The sequence below is a fragment of the Panthera tigris genome, chromosome B1, assembly GCF_018350195.1.
Source record: "Panthera tigris isolate Pti1 chromosome B1, P.tigris_Pti1_mat1.1, whole genome shotgun sequence".
NCBI classification, from domain to species: Eukaryota; Metazoa; Chordata; class Mammalia; order Carnivora; family Felidae; genus Panthera; species Panthera tigris.
The window spans coordinates 36,372,884-36,388,396 of NC_056663.1; the positions used below are offsets into that span (position 1 = coordinate 36,372,884).

At 41.3% G+C, this 15,513-nt stretch overlaps 1 long non-coding RNA gene across 1 annotated transcript in view; it reads right to left on the reverse strand.

Annotated features, from left to right (window-relative positions):
• The window catches only part of LOC122237620, a 41,019-nt gene that overhangs the window by 12,670 nt on the left and 12,836 nt on the right, over positions 1-15,513 (reverse strand). The window contains exons 4-6 of the long non-coding RNA XR_006216205.1: positions 11,959-12,135; positions 7,950-8,051; positions 6,905-7,057 (exon numbers count right to left, since the gene is read on the reverse strand). This is a non-coding gene — a long non-coding RNA (uncharacterized LOC122237620). The remainder of the gene's footprint in view (positions 1-6,904; positions 7,058-7,949; positions 8,052-11,958; positions 12,136-15,513) is intronic.

A 15,513-nucleotide genomic window follows, 5' to 3' on the forward strand; every position in this document is an offset into this window, starting at 1 on the left:
CACAGTTGCCCTTCTCCAGAAAATTTCTCATCCAGAGATGTCTGGGAGGTTACACCCTAACCCTGGTGTGGTGTGGGGCTCCCAGCTCCTAACCAACTGATTGATGTGAGGAAACCCTTATGCTGGAACATTCTGGGTACTATTTCTGCTTCAGGATCAGGCTGAGTTAAGACTCCAGCTGAGACTACATCCTGTGCTCTATCCAACCTTCTCTGCTCCTTTACAGGTCCCTTGCATAAGAATTTCCTTTTGGGGCACCTGGGTGGTTTGGTCGGTTAAGCTTCCAACTTCAGCTCAGGTCACGATCTCACAGTTTATGGGTTCAAGTACGTGTTGGGCTCTGTGCTGACAGCTCAGAGGCTGGAGCCTGCTTCAGATTCTGTGTCTCCCTCTTTCTGCCCCTCTCCTGTTCATGCTCATGCTCTGTCTCTCTCTTAAAAATAAACATTAGAAAAATTAAAAAAAAAGAGTTTCCTTTCTATTCTCTGCTTTGAGGGCATCTGGTGTGTATAAATTACACTGATTTTTTAAAGCTCTTTTCTCCACCTCCACTTATAGTACTCTTTAGCAAGTAATTAACCTCATTTGCATAATACTTTATTATTTTATTAAAAAAACAAATACAAGCTCTTTGCATAGGAATAATAAATAAAGATCAAGTAAGGTAGAGAGGGATAAAAAAGCTAAAAGTGGATGAAAAACATACCTGTCAAGAGGAATGAACAAAAACTACAAAAAAACTTGATAAATACTAGCTCCAACCACATGAAATTGTTGATGTTTGACCATTACTGACTCACAGAAATACAATTTCATGTGGGCCAATCTGAATAGGTGTCCAAATTCTTACAGAAGTTACAGGCAATATAATCTTTCTAAAATAGAGCTCCAAAGGAAGTAGATGGTTCGCAGAAAAGAAAATCAGACAACAGAAAGAAATGGCATGTAAGTTAGTAGAGCTTCTGAAGAAAAATGGAAGATAAAACAGTAACATTATAGAGATGAAAACCACATTAAAAGCAATAAAAATTGGATGAAACTAACTGAAAACAATGACATAGTGGCTTGAAGAAATCATAGTAAACACAACGGAAAAGTGAAGTGATATCATCATGATTATAGAGAAGGTAATAGATACTGTTGTATTTGAAAGGGTTCCTTGTAAATAGGCTCTGAGGTGGAGCACTGAGGCAGGTTTATTGGAGTATTCTCAGGCAATGCCTCTAAGACAGGGAGACTAGAAGGATTGGGCAGAGGAAAGCTGACCTGTGATGTGGGTGCAGCTGAGGTCTAAGCAGATTCCACACGGTACTCTGGAGCTGGATGGCCTTTCAAAATTGTCCCAAATTGAAAGAAAAGGGCTAAGCCTTGGTTTCTCTCATTATTCCAGCCCATCATTGGCCATGAGTTGGTCTCTGGATGAGTCGGCTTCCTATGGCTGAGGGCTCGTCCCAGTGAGGGAGGGATGTAGCTCTGAGCTCTCAGCAGCCAGGGGGTAGGTGCTTTGGCCTAAACAAGGAAGCTGGTGGAGAGCCACAGAATTTACTAGATCCAGCTCTTGCACAGCTCAGATCCCACTTGCTTCTCATGGTAAATTTGCTTCCTCTGGGAACAGTTTCTTCAGGATTCTTGTTGGTCTTGCTTCCATCAGGTCATGTGACACAAAGAGCAAAGTTTGCAGGCACTGCAGCTTTGACCATGTTGGAGAATCCCTTCCTGTCCTGGGCACCACTCAGCTGGCAGACTTCTGTGTCACCCAGGAAATGTGTTGAACAGGCAGTCTCCCGAACTCAAAGTAGTTTTTCTTAGTTAGGGACATTATGGAATACAATAATCTGCCCTTTACTTCTGAGGGAGTCAAGCTGTTCCAAATCCCTGGGCCCTAAAAACTGTACTGAATCTCAGAAGGGTGTATCTCTCTGTGGAATGCATGCATCCTATGAAGGCCTCCAGGGTACTTGCTGCTTCCTGCTACTCCATCATTGTTGATAGAATGGATGTCTTTGGTGTTCTGCCACTCCTGTGATCTGATCTCTGTTACTGGTCTGCTTAGTAGGAGGGAGGGTGGTGGTAGACTCTGAGAGGGGTCAGTGTTATCTTGTATGGCCCTGGTATCATTTGCAGCTTCTGCATGATGGGAAAGCAAGGGGGATTCACTGGGATGTAACTGAGTGGGCTACTTGTGCAGGCCCAGCATGTTCTGGGGAATCTGGGATTTCAAAACTATCAAATGTAAATATTCAGACACCCCACATCCCAGGTCTTGGGGTCCTATGCTTTCCCTGTTAGGGCCTTCTTTTGCTGAGTCCCTGAGCCTGGCTCTCCACTCTGTTTGCCCAGTGGCTACAATCAGTTAGGCTTTTCTTAAACACCACGAAGGAAACCCTTTGGCTTTCACACTTGTTCCTGAGTGGGTGGTGAAGCACACAGAACTATCATTGCTCTTTAGCACATCAGTGTCGCTCAGCTACCCATTCCCTTGTCCTTATAGTCACCACTTACATCATACCCTCAAGCCTCTCTGTCTACCAGTGTTGTTTCCTCAGATAACTCATTAAACCATATCCCTGACATGTTGCTCTGTGTATCTTATCTTTGAAACCTGAGGAAAGGCTATTAATTTTATTATGTTGGTTTTGGCCCATTATACCAAGCTGACAAGATCTTGAATCTTGATTTCTCATTCACTGTGTTATCCTCCCAGTTTTATATTATCTTTATTCAATTTATCGATATAAATATTAAACAGGACTGGGTCAATGTTGATAAAATTGTTGAACAGGACAAGGGTAGAGATGGGTTCTTGAGGCGTGCCATTAGGAACCATGCCTCATTAGTCTCACTAACTCAACAAATATTTATTGAATACCTAATATCTGCTGGGCAACCTGTGTTACACTGGGGATATAATGATGAGCAAGAAATGCCTCCTGACCATAAGCTCCTTATGCCTCTCCATATAGGTTTACATCAATCAATTTATTTACTGCTGTGTGCTAGGGCATTCAGCTAGGTTGTAAATCTACTGACATTGTACTATAATCTAGCCTTGTCGTTCTTGGAAATTTTAATTTAATGGATCAGCAAAAATCTTAATACAGAATATAAGGGCTGATACAGGGTTCTTTCCACTGGTAATTTTGTAAAATAAAGATATTATTAAAAAATTCTGATAACTGTCATTTCATAATATAAAGGACAGTTCCTGCCCTTGTGGAGTTTACAATCTAGTGAGAGCCAGACTTTAAACAAAGAAACAAAAAAATGAAATACAAAGTACAAGTCCTGAGATTCGTAAGCAGAAGCAAATCAGGAACAAGAGTGGAGAACAACAGAAGTAGCCAGAAAAGGCCTTTCCAAGAAGTGACATGTTAACTTATACATGGAGGGGTGGGAAGGAAGGGATCCTCTGGGTGGGAATCTGGGAGGGTGCATCACGTGGGAAACTCCTGCTGGGGAGCTTGGTGTGTGTGAAGAACTGGAAGGAGGCTAGTTGAGCTGAGGCTGTAGGAGGAGGAGGAGACTCCAAGGCTGCAGGGGGGAGAGTGTGGGGAAACAGGCAAGATTAACTCTGAGTGACTATCAGGACACTCTGCATGCTGCTGGCAACCATCTAGTGGGTGGCTCTGCTCCTCTCAGTGGGAAGGCTGTGCCGACCCCAGCTTCCCACAGGACCTCTGGGTGCCATGGGCACTGGGCTGCTGGCTTTCTCTGTGGTAGCATGTAGCTTCCCTGAGGACCCAACCTTCTTCAAGGCTACTTTCACAAGAGCCTTTAAAAACGGGGGATGGGGGAGCTCACAGGGGGTGGAGTCCCTTTCCTTGGCACTTTTCAGGATGTAGATCAATTGGAGTACTCCATGGCACAGAGGCAGAGTCTCTACCTGTGAGTTCTGGCTTGCACTGTGTGGTTAGCTTGAGCCCTTCTGTCAACCAAGAGGTTGGCTGAAGTCAGAGCATGTGGGGCTTGCTAAGCCACAATAAGGAGTTTGGATTTTATTCAAGATACAAAGGAAATCATTGAAAGGTTTTGAGCAAGGAAGTAAAACAATCTGATTTACATTTTAAAAACCTCACTCTGCTTGCAGTGTGGGGAATGGATTATATAAGGACTTGAGTTGGAGCAGGGGAACCAGCTGGCTGCTGTTGAATTAACTTGGATGAAAGAAAGAGGCTTGAGCAAGAGAGTTCACATGGGGAATTGAGAGAAGTAAACAGACTCCAAATACATTTAGGAAGTAAAATGATAAGACTTACTAATTGATTAGATGTCAGTATAATGTGCCAGAAGAACTCAAACATAATGCCCAGGTATCTTGCTTAAGCCACTGGGTAAATGGGGTTCCATTTACAATGATGAGGAGAAGGAAGAATACATAATTCTAGGGGAGAAAATAATGGAACCCCTTCATAAATATGAAGGTTGAGATATTTGTGAGACATTTAAATGATGTGTCAACTGGGCTATTGGATGTATTGATCTGGAGTCCAAAAGAGAGGTTCAGGCTAGAGATATAAATTTTGGCATATTTACTGTATACATGGGATTGAAGAGAATTTGGAGAGATAAAAGTAGAGAGCAGTATAGAATCCTAGAGAATGGCAATATAGGATGCCAGAGGAGAGGGAGCTAGGGAGAGGGAGTGAGGGAGGGGGAAAAGAAGGAAGAGAAAGGAAAGATGGGGGGGGAGGAGAAGCGAGAGAAAGACAGGAAGAAGAGAGAAAGAGAGGGAGACAGGAGAGGAGAGGACAGAAGAGGAAAGAGAAGACAAAATGAAGTTTTTTACAGAACAGGAAATAGCAGGGAATTTTTTGTAAGTCATCAGAAATGATGCAGATAGAGTGTTTGCTGGTGAAAGAGAGAGAATTAATTGCAAGAGTGAAGTTGGTGGTCCATGTTAATGGGCCATGTCTTTTCCTCAAGTTTTTATTTTTTGAGGAATATTAACTTTTTTTAAAATATGAAATTTATTGTCAAATTGGTTTCCATACAACACCCAGTGCTCATCCCAAAAAGTACCCTCCTCAATACCCATCACCCACCCTCCCCTCCCTCCCACCCCCCATCAGCCCTCAGTTTGTTCTCAGTTTTTAAGAGTCTCTTATATTTTGGCTCCCTCCCTCTATAACCTCTTTTTTTTTCTTCCCCTCCCCCATGGACTTCTGTTAAGTTTCTCAGGATCCACATAAGAGTGAAAACATATGGTATCTGTCTTTCTCTGTATGACTTATTTCACTTAGCATAACACTCTCCAGTTCCATCCACGTTGCTACAAAAGGCCATATTTCATTCTTTCTCATTGCCACGTAATATTCCATTGTGTATATAAACCACAATTTCTTTATCCATTCATCAGTTGATAGACATTTAGGCTCTTTCCATAATTTGGCTATTGTTGAAAGTGCTGCTATCAACATTGGGGTCCAAGTGCCCCTATGCATCAGCACTCCTGTATCCCTTGGGTAAATTCCTAGCAGTGCTATTGCTGGCTCATAGGGTAGGTCTATTTTAAATTTTTTGAGGAACCTCCACACTGTTTTTCAAAGCGGCTGCACCAGTTTGCATTCCCACCAACAGTGCAAGAGGGTTTCTGTAGAAGTTTTTAAGGAAAACAGACAATGTGTTTCTCTATTCTTTGAGCCTTTAAATATAAAATTAGAGGCCATATCCTCCCAATTACATGTTCTTTCAGTGCTCTGTGATGAAACTTGTCTGAATCTAAAACCCAGAGATCATTGAGAGTGTCTGGGGATGCTTTTCTCATCTCACACTATCTTCTGGCCAGTGTCTTCTGACTGATAATTTCTCCATCTTTCTGATGAAGACAGAGGCAACACAGGGACTGAGTGGCAATGCCTGTCTTGTGTCTTTGTCTGACATTGCCCTGTTTGCCTCAAGCAGGTTGCTTCTTTGTCCTATTCATACAAATATATCTGGGAGAACATTGGTGTTGTCCTTTCCAATGTCACCTCAGCTCATTATTATCTGTGACCTCTAGATGCTGTTCTTATCAGTATATACCACTCTGGCATTTCTCCCTGGCTATGTGCCCATCTGTAGTGATTATTCTGACTGATTCCTCAACATCCATTATATCCTTTATACCCAGTATATCCTAGGTGATTATTTGACTATAATTTTATGAAACCATTCTCATCAGTGATCGGTTTAGGGATGACTGTATTATCCAATTTCATCCAGCCTGAGGGTAAAGCCAGCACACAGGGAGGGTAGGACGGAGGAAGTCCTAGAAAGTGTCCCTCTCAGACTATGCCTGGAGCCCACCCTCCTAATGAACTTTTATGTTTCTTTCCTTTAAGTTAATTTGAGTTGCTGTTTCCTCTGTTTTTCAAAGTCATCCTTTTTCAAACACCTTTCCTTGACACTCCCCACTACTGACATCCTTTTGAAATCTATATTCATTAAAGAACTCCCTGTGCAGATGCATTGATTTCTGTAGATGTCTCCATGTCTTTTTAAATGGTATTAACTATAATTGCATCCCAAGAATTTCCGGTAGTATGGCCTCTCAACATCTTTCAGTGTTCTAGTGTGATAAAATTTCAGACATACAGTATTTTAGATAATCTGTCCTGTTATTCCCATAGGCTATTGAAATGTGTGCTAGAATCATTGTTTTTCTATCTAGACTTCTTTTTCTCAAACTGCCCATTGCACCAGATGCAACGTGAAATCTCTTGGCCTGTGACACATCTTGATTTTTGGTTTGGAAATATGGTCACTGTTCTTTTAGAGTCTGTCTATGGCACCAATCTGAATGTTTTGAAACCTACATTTCAAAAATGACATGTCTGACTATATCTAATGCTTCTTTCATTCAAAATAATAACCTCCAACATGACACGGTCCCTTTCTCCCAAGTTTCCTGTCACTTCTACTTTACCAATTTGTTCTTCCTTGTTGGTCAGAATTAAGTCCAGAGTAGCAGCTCCATTCTTACATCCTTTTCTTTCTAAGAGACGAAACTGTCAGTGCCGAGCGTCAGGTAGCTCAATTGGGATGAACCCAGGGGATGTATTTGTGGTAATTCACATGCCTGGAAGAAAAGAGTTTGATGTGAGCTTCAGATCAGCAGAGAAATTGGATTTATTTTGGACACCATATCAGAAGGAAAAGGACCAAGCCACTGGGAGAAATTGAGGTGATTGAATAGACTGCACCAAGGCTAAAGGCTGTGTTCATTTTCTTCGAGAAATGAAACATTGGCTCTAGGAGACACTGTGTCTGCATTAGGAAGACACTGTATGGTGCTGGCAGATCCGAGGAAAGATGCAGGTCACTTGGGGTTTGGACTGGCAGATGTCAGCATAAGATGGAGCCATGGAAGGAGTGCATGTTGCTAGCCACTTGCTTGAGGTTTTCATGGTGAGCCAGGCATATCTTGCTAGCAGAGGGGAGATCTTGCTAGCAGAGGATGTGTTGGCAGCCAAGGGCGGAGGGCAGGAGTGTTGGTGGCACAGCACCACTTCCTGTACAAGTGGTGAGAAGCAGGGGAATGGGGTGAATTCTAGGGTCAGTCAGCCCTGGGTTGGAGTATGCCCTGGATGGGTACATTACTGGATCCCTTGGCATTTCAGTACCCTGTTCTGTAAGATGTGGATAATAGTGCCTGCTCTCTAGGTTGGTGAGAATTGAATTTTAAGGTATGGAAAGCATTTAATACAGAACGGGCACAGAATAAGTACTCAATAAATGAATGGGGTACAGGCCAAAGAGGAGCAGACTCCACTTGGGGTCAGAGGATTCCTGATGAGGTCTACAGGAAGTGGGAAAATGAAACCTGGGGTACACAAGGGAGAGAAAAAATAGGCAGGAATGAGAAGGGCTTCAAAGTGAGTGGAGGATGGTAATGTCATCCAGAAATAGGCCTAAGAGACAGCTGCACATTGAGACAGGCTGTGATGAGCACCATAGTGTGGAGCTAATACCTTCTGTGGTAGACCAGGGCTGCAAATAGAAAGACAATGGTGCCAGCTCTCAATGAGCTTACTTTCCAAGGAACAGCTTTCTGGTCAGCTATAGGCATCTTACTGCAAAGAGAAAACATAGAGAAAGGGAAAAGGAAGAAATGAATTTTTGAATTTATTTTGTATATAATATGTATATATGTATACATAATATTATGCATATAATATGACTGGCTTAAGCCAGCAGTACCTATCATTAGAGGGAAAAGGTCACTGAGAGGTCCTGAGTCTGTGCCCAGCCAGCAGTGCATGCAGACCTTGGGCCCCTGAGCACATGGGTGGCCTCTAAGCGGCTGTGCAGACTCAGGTGTAACTGTGAAGGGTCTTGTATGCATAGTGAAATTATAGAAATTTTGCCATGAGCTTTCAGGGGAAAACCATTTAAATAATGTTAGTAATTCCAGGAGCTATCCCATAAAGGGAGCATATGTCCCAGAGTGAACCAGAGACGGGAGACATGAACTGCTGTTTTCTTGGTTGTTTGCAGGTTTCCATCCTTGTGCATCCCAGAGTGTGAGCCACACCTTGGTTGCAGGTTATTCTAGTGAATATAGTCTCGTAAAGTTGTAGCTTCTATGGAAGCATCACTATGTGTTGATATATAAGTTATAGTGTAAAATATGTCAGAGTTTAGAGGTTAACACACACACACACACACACACACACACACACACACACACACACTTTAAAGAAGAAGAAAACTAACTCATGAAGCCTCCACCCAGGTTAAAGATCAGATCAGTGCCTGCATCTGAATGCCTCCCATGTGCCTCCCTTTCCATTCCCTTCCTTTCCCCCAAGGCAAACACTATCCTGACTTGTATGATAGCATTCCCCTGTTTTTCTTTATAAGTCTTTCTAACTATTCACATACCGCTAAACATTATATTATTAGGTTTTGTGTTTTTGAAGTTTATATAATGGAATCATACTGTGCGTATTTTTTTATACTTTTTTCTTTTCTTCTAAATGGGTTTGTGAGTTTTAGTTCATTATATTGCCACCTACTATTTCATCACATGAGTACTTCACCATTTCCTTACTGACTTTACTGTTGACAGACGTTTGTGTGTTCTACAGTTTTTTACCAGCATGAGCAATGTTGGTAAATGCTGGTGTGAGCATTCTTTCATGGCTCCTGATGTCTGAGTACAAGAGTTTATCTAGGGTTTGTACTTATGAGTGGTGTTTCTGGGATGTAGGATATGTGCTGATCAACTTTACTAGGTAACAGCACACTGTCAAAGTGGTGGTACCAATTTATACTGTCATCAGCTAGGTGTGAGGATTTCTGTTGGTCCACATCCTCTGCATCATCACCTTGTGTTGCATATATAAGTAATTTATATACAAATATAACTGTATATATATACATATACATAAACAATGTGTAGATATATTATCCATTTGCAATTATATAACAATGTACAGAGCTGCATTCTTCAAACATCGTGTAGTGTAGAAAATTTAAGGAATTTGCAATAACAATATTGCCCATATTCAATTTCTGCTTTATTTATGTATTTATTTATTTATTTTATTATTTTAGAGACAGAGTGTGTGTGATCTGTAGAGAGGGACAGAAGGAGGTGGGGGGAGAGAGAGAGAGAGAGAGAGGGACAGAGAGAGAATCTCAAGCAGGCTTCACACAGCATGGAGCCTGACGTAGGGCTCAATCTCACGACTGTGAGCCAAAATCAAGAGTCGGTGCCTTATCTGACTGAGCCACCCAGGTGTCCCATCCTTTGATTTTAGAATATACCTCTGACATAAAAACAACAGCAACAACAGCTCCCCTGTCTACAAAATTAAAGTTTTGATAGGTCATGGAAGATTTCTGAGAGAAGAAACCCAAAAGTGCAGTTGAGGAATGCTTTTACCCCTTTTTGATCAATGCATTCCAAAAGCACTGAATTAGTGCTGAAACTGGCTTTCTCAGCCAGGAAGTCTCAGCCTATCCTATTAAGAAGTTCTGAACCCTGGGACCCAGTAGTTGCCCTCGTGGAGGCATAAAGAGACTCCTGAGGTTGTAAATGACTGGTATTGAGTAACTTAATAATGGATCCAAGAATACAAGAACCATACAAACTGATTGGGATTCCATGGGCCTCCTGGAGCATTTGCCACTTTGTATTCTATAATTGAATTACAATGGTGAGGTAGAGTGTGCATAAGTGTAGAAATGTTTTTATTTGGTTGATGGTTGACCAGAGAATTGCAAGCATGAAGAGAAGGAATACCTTTTTACAGTTAATCAGAGTGGACTGAATAACACAGTGGCCTCTGCATACCTACAATTTTTGGATTTCTAAAAAATTGTTTTGTTTGAATAGAAGCTTTAATATAAATAAAGTATAGTAGGCAGTTGTGATATATAAAAGTTTAAGTATTGCTTTATTAAAGAATGTTTACCATTTACTTATTATAAAGTCAGTAAATGAGAATAGTTTTAAAAATCTAGATTTACATCAATACGTGGTTGCAAATGGTAAGTTTCCTTTATTTAATTTATTTATTAATATAGATATTATTTTTTAGCAATAGGATCAGGTTCACAACAAAACTGAGTTAAGGTACAGGGAGTTCCCATATATCCCCTGGTCCCATCCCTGAAACCTACCCCATTATCAATAACCCCACAAGAGGGGTGCATTTGTTACAATCCATGAACCTAAGCTGACACATTTTACTGCCCATAGCCCATAGTTTACAGTAGGATTCACTCCTGGAGTTGTACATTCTAAGGGTTTTGACATGTTTAATTACATGTATCCACCATTATCCACATCATACAGAGTAGTTTCACTGCCCTAAAACTCCTCTGTGCTCTGCCTATTCATCCCCCTCTCCCTACACAACCCCTGATTTATTTATTTATTTTTAAAAGCTCTGAGACTTAGAAAGTGGAGAGTAGGAGTTGTTATATCAAAGTGAAATATTAACATTGTATAAAACTATTTGCATATTCAAAACATAAAGAAAAACTGAACATTCCATTAAGAAATTTAAAAGGCAAGACACAAGCTGGGAGAAATTTTTTATTAAACCCATATGTGGCAAAGAACTTACATCCAGAATACAAAAAAGAACTCTAGTAGATCAGGAGTAAAAAGACAAGCAAGACTCCAAGAAATGAATAAAAGACTCTAACCAAGACTTTACAAAAGAAGATATGCAAATGACAAGCAGAGAAAAAAGATACTCCACAAGCAAAACCCAAACTACCAAATGTACCTTCTAGCCTCTTTATACCTAGGTTAAGGGATAAAAGAGACATTTGACAATATCAAATGCTGGAACTCTCATACTTTGCCAGTGGCAGTGTTCCGGCTGGTTTGGAAAATGTTTGGAAGTTTCTTATAAGATTAAACATTCATCTTACCTATGACCCAGAAAATCCATTCCTAGGCATTTAACCCAAAAGAAATGAAAACATATATCTATACAATGACTTGTAAATGAGTAATAGCTTTTTTTCATAGTAGCCCCAAACTGGAGGCTTAAGGCCATCTACGAGTGAATAGATACACAAAATATGACATATTCACGTAATGGAATACTACTCAGCAATGAAAAAGGATGTATATGGATCTATGTAAGAACATAGGTGGGTCTCAAAAACATGTTGAGTGAAAGAAGGCAGACACAAACAAGTATATATTGTGTGATTCCATCTAAATGTAGTTCAAGAAAAGAAAGAAAAACCCACCTAATTTACCATAATAGAAATCAGGACTGTGGAGGTATGGCTTGATTGGAGGAGGGCATGAGCGAAATTTCTAGGGTGACAGAAATGTTCTCTGCTTAATTTGGGGATTGTTTCCACAGGCCTGTGTACATTTGTCAAAATAATCAATTATACTGTTAAGATCTGTGCATTTCATTATATGCAAATTTCACCTCCATAAAAACGACCCAAAATACCAATTAAGAATCACACATAAATTATCTTAAGCACTTAAACTATCACCATATGATGCTGCGAGTCCCTCTTCACTGGTGATTGCATGAAGATTATGCTATGAAAGCAGAGGATGCCTCCAGCAGCAGACGCCGAGCCTTGCCCCATGTTGAACTGGTCATCATGAATGTACCCAGCTGCGACATGTTTTCTCCAACAACCTCACACAATGATACATGTGGACATCTAAGTTAAAAAACAAAAATAACATGAGAAAAGACCCCAGAGCAAACCACATTCCTAATCAATGACACATTCACCAGAAGTTTAAATATTTGCCACAGATGGCAGAAATTATTCTGCGGTCTAAACAAAGATGATTTAAGCTGGCATCGCCAATTTACTTTGGTGGAGGTTTACTGTGTGCTATAATTTATTGTTTTGCACGTTTTTCATGCTCTTGCTATTTTGAATTATGCTTTCTAACATATTAATATATATGTATATATGTTTATAACAAGAATCAAATGTTTGCAAAGGCTCTGAAGTACCTTTGAGGTTGGAAACCGCTGGTCTAGCTTTACTAACTCCAGGTTGGAGGCCAGGATGCTGCCTTCTGTTTATGCTAAATAGCTTTGTTAATGGCTGGACTGAAGTGTTAACAGTTTAGTAGTAATGGGTAAGCAGGCAGTTTGGGAGACTAAATGACTCCTGTTAAAAAATTGATAATGGCTCTTCCTGGGCAGGCACAAAGGACAGATAAATAAAGAGAGGCTGTAAGCTGTCCTGTGAATCTAAATCAGGCAATGTGGGTTAAGCCGCTATTTCAGCCCATTCTCGACTGGGTTGTGAGCATTTTCTGGACCTCAGTTTCCTCATGTGCTCTGCCTAATGTAAAAGTCGCTTGGAGTTCTTGTTAAAATACAGATTATGGTACAGTAGGTATTGGGTGTAGTCTGAGCTCTGTGTTTCTCACAAGCTCCAGGTGATGCCCATGCTGCTATGTTCCGGGGACTATAGTTGGTGTAGCCAGAGCCTAGGAGACTCTGTTGGCCCTGGGAGTAAATAATGGGGGATAGCACTCAAACTACTACTTTCCAAGTGGGGTTCTCAGTGATAGTTCACCTTAGATTAGGTGGGGAGAAGGTGGAATTGGAAAGGAAATACAGATCCTGCAGGGATGCACTGTCCAATATGGTGGCTATTAGCTTCATATGGCTATTTAAATTTAAATGAAATGAGATAAGAAATCAAATTACTAAGTCAAAACAGCCATATTTTAAGTGCTCAATAGCCGTATGTGGTGAAGGATGGCTAATGTGTCATATTCCACAGCATAGAATCAGAACATTTCCTTCACCACAGAAAGTTATATTGTATGGCACTGCTCTAGGGTACTCAGAACCAGACACGGGAGCAGGCAAGGACCGGATTGCTGGAAAGTCTTCCAGAATGAGGAATCTTTCACTCACAGACTTATGAACTAAGCTGGGTGAAGCTGGACACTGCATCTATTGGTAATTGATTAGTGTCATTCTAAACCTTTGGACCTGGAGCAGAATACTGTTCTGCTCAGCTCATTTGCAGGTTAGGTTTCTGACCTCATGCAGTGCCCTCAGTTTATTCCATGCACTCAGCTCATGCATTTTGCATTAGCAAGCTTGGTGGACCTCCAGACCATTCAGAGCTGAGAGGTACCCTATTTCAGTGTTTTCTAAACTGTATTCTGGGGAGCTCTGGATTCCTTCTGCTACTTCAAACAGATCAGCTTCACTTTTTTTCTGGTTTTGATATTGGTTTCCTAGAAAACATGCCTCTGGAAAAAAAATTGGTTCCCACTTTTAAACAAAGTCTCAAAACCACTGATTCTAGTTCAGCCATTACACTTTATAAATAATGAAACTGAGGTCCAGGGAGGTGGAGGTTCTGACCTTTCCAAGATCATATGGCCAATTAGCAAGAGAGCTGAGATGAGAAGTCATGTCTCCTGACCTGGACAGTGTTCCTTCCACTGGCTCACTGTTAATTATCTTTGCACACTACATGTCTGGCTGCCCCAGCTGGACTGCTGGCTCCTGGAGGGGAGAGGAGGCCTGAAGCCTTTCTGGTACCCCTGCTGGTCTGTTACCTGGCTGGTGGCTGGGAAAGTAGTACCATTTAGTTGATTGCAGGTTGTGGCAGCTTCCTGGGAGCTGAGGTACTGAGGGAATTCAGAGGCTGGACACCTGCATGCATCAATTCTTCCAAGTTTATAATTTAGAAGTAATACTCTCCACACGGCCAGAGTTTCCAGGTGACTGCGATTTGCCAACTCTAAGGACCAGGAAAGGGTTATCAGAAGGTATTTGTGGTTCTTTTTTTCCCTGGACCTGAGTCTCTGCCCCAGAATTGGCCTCCAAGTTAGGCCTGAGCTCCCTGGGCTGGAACATGGATAATTTCTTGCCTTCCTCTAGAGCTCAGTGCTTTTTCATTGTTGGCCTCATTAACTATACAATGATGATGGCTGGCTCCCCAGCCGGCTGTCTTCCTCCTTTTTTGTTTTTATAGTAGATCTTTCTTGAGCTTCTATCTGTCCCTCTGGTAACACTTCATCTCTATATTCACACATGTTAACCATATGCCAAGGAACAGAAGTTTCTGAGCTTCTCCTAAATGGCACTGATGGGGGATTGGATCCAGTTAGGCCACTGGATGCTGAATGAAGATTGTTAGAGAATGATGTGAGAAACAAAGCTCTGACGATGGGGTATTCCTTTTAAATTGTATTCTGCCCCAGAGACCTGGGCTGAATGTTCCAGATAGATACAGCTTCTTGCTTCACAAAAGGGTCCCATTTGCCAGGCATGTATAATTTAGGTTAATTTTAAATTTATTCTAAATTTAGTGTTCTCTTTGCTTACTCCCAACATAAAGATGATTTATTGGCATATGCATAATGCATGGCATTCCATGAATCCACAAGAGCATTAATATTGTGCATCCTAGAGGCCTTTCTCAGAAGATCTCTGTGCCTCTGGATGTTTCTATGTGCACCCTCCCTTCCCTTTTGAAGGCTGACCATGCTACTCATCCAAAGAGCCTAGCCATCCACAGGTGGGTTTAATAATGAGGAATGAAGATGTAGAGGACTAGGATGGTAGTGCCATAACAGCTTTTCTCCCCGGTTTGTTTGGGCTCCCTCTTTTGGAAGATATATGACAAATACTACTGGTTGATTCACTTAAGACCTATTTCACTTCTTTCTTCCTTGTCTGATAGACTCTAGAAAGCAAAACCCTACATTTCTAGCCTCTCTTGTCATCTGATTGTCATGTGACATCATTCTGGACAACTGGGTATTTGCAGAAGTCCCAGGGAGAGCTTCCATTCCTGGATACACCAGGTCTTTAAGAAGAAAGATTGTGTCTTATATTTTAGCCTATCTCTCTAATTCCTGCTTTATGATGGGAAAACAGTGCCTGAAGGTGTGCCATATTTTCAGAGAATGGGAACGAAAGCTCCACATTAAGGATGACAGAGTGAAAAGATAAGAGAATCCTAGCTCCCTGGTGAAAGTTTTGAGAAGCTGAACTTCCCCTGCACTGCTTTCTCTGAATATCTTATTACCTGAGGAAATGAACCCTA